The sequence below is a fragment of the Anarrhichthys ocellatus genome, unplaced genomic scaffold, assembly GCF_004355925.1.
Source record: "Anarrhichthys ocellatus isolate YVR2014 unplaced genomic scaffold, GSC_Weel_1.0 scaffold5674, whole genome shotgun sequence".
NCBI lineage: Eukaryota > Metazoa > Chordata > Actinopteri > Perciformes > Anarhichadidae > Anarrhichthys > Anarrhichthys ocellatus.
The window spans coordinates 1,397-3,340 of NW_022285648.1; the positions used below are offsets into that span (position 1 = coordinate 1,397).

The 1,944-nt window shown below is 46.1% G+C and overlaps 1 pseudogene; it reads left to right on the plus strand.

Moving 5' to 3' along the window:
• The first annotated feature begins 836 nt into the window (after positions 1-836).
• Positions 837-1,926, plus strand: LOC116379974 (semaphorin-5B pseudogene; annotated as a pseudogene).
• The last annotated feature ends 18 nt before the right edge of the window (positions 1,927-1,944 follow it).

Sequence of the window (1,944 nt, forward strand, 5' to 3'; positions counted from 1 at the left end):
GGGGAGCATGCATCTGTTGGTGCTGGTGTGAGTGGGCTGGTGGTTTGACATCACTTACGATAAACGGGTCCCAGTGGAAAAGTGAAGCGACGGAGAGAATGTTCTCTCTTTCATCTCCTGAAAGAAGAAAACACAAAACTCCATGTGATGAAGCCACCGTGTCGGAGTCAGCCTCCTTCTTTTATCATCGGTTTTAAACTACTACTTCAAACATGTCACAGGAGGAAGGAGTTTGATTTTAGAATGAAGGAATCCAGAGCTTCATCTAGTGACAGTGAGTCATATTATTGTGTTATAGTTAGTTTGAGTAGACGTATAAAGCAGCATAACATGGAAATACTCAAACAAAGAGCAAGTTACTCAAAGTTGTAATTTAGTATAAATCTGGTTTTGTGTTATGTATATGTAAACATTTTTATTTTAGCTACTTGTTTTTAGAAAGTATCTCTAACAAAAACTGTTTATGGAAAATGGATTATGCGAATGAGTAACCAGGAGATTTGTCATTTTAAACGCTGTGAGCGCCACAACCTGAAGTCACTCACTTCAGATGGAAGTTTCTGCAGAAACAAACATGTCGATATCTTCACATGAAGCCAAAACTAGCTCTCACAAAGACTGCAGAGTGAGTAACTGTCCTGCATGTGAATATCCTCACAGTGAGGAGTCGTGTGTTTACGAAGCTCCTGGTCTACGTGATGCTATCCCTCCAGCAGGGAGGCCGTTAATCATTGGCTGTCACTCCGTCCAGTTAAACACACATAGCTGCATGGATTTACTATCACAACTCTTCTCTCTCCTCCTCCCTCTGCAGCCTCTCTCCTCTCCTCCTCCCTCTGCAGCCTCTCTCCTCTCCTCCTCCCTCTGCAGCCTCTCTCTTCTCCTCCTCCCTCTGCAGCCTCTCCTCTCAGCTACACTGTGGACATTGAGGGCAACACTACAAATGCAAAGCAACATCTAGAAGCTATATGTTCCAAATATTCCTGTTTCCCTGGAGTCCCTGTGCAATGCTTGTCTCCTTTCCTTTCCTCCTTCCTCCCTGCAGAGCCCCACTTCATCTCGGCCTACGACATCGGCCTCTTCACCTTCTTCTTCCTGAGGGAGAACGCGGTGGAGCACGACTGTGGGAAGACGGTTTACTCCCGCGTGGCGCGAGTCTGCAAGAACGACATCGGCGGGCGCTTTCTCCTGGAGGACACGTGGACCACGTTCATGAAGGCCAGACTCAACTGCTCCCGCTCCGGGGAGATCCCCTTCTACTACAACGAGCTGCAGAGCACCTTCTACCTGCCCGAGCAGGACCTCATCTACGGCATCTTCACCACCAATGTGTGAGTGCACGCACATGTATTACACATGAGGTCCGTGGTGGAGGGAAAGAGGAGCATGTCTCGCATGCAGCCGTGTTCATGTTGTTTCCATGTTCAGTTGTAACATCAGGCTGCTCCTCCTCTCGATGCTCCAGCTGCTGAACGCTGCTCTGCACTCAGATCTGAGGATGGAGGTCTGCATGGCTGCACTTTGTTTACTCGTGTTCACGCTCCTCTCTTCACATGTCTCTGAGCTCAACGCTGATAATGTGGCATTAAAAGTAAAAGCAGAAGCAGTGACATCACTGTAATAACAGCTGGTTGTATGAGAACACGGAGGACAAGTTGATTCAAGTACCTGGTAATACAGAGTTTATTATATCTACGTATATGCAGGTATTGATGTTTGATCAGCACCTTGCTCATAACTCAGAAGTACGACTATTTAAAAAGTTCTACTTTCATTATTTATCCTGTTGGGAGCAGTAATCTATTAACATTTTATTCTTTCTTAAAGGGATGAATCAGATAATTCATCTCAGTGAGTCGTAACAATATCCGTGTCCAGCATGTGTGCAGTAGTTCAGTCGAATTCTTCAAGACAGATGTGTGTGTGTGTGTGTGTGGGGGGGGG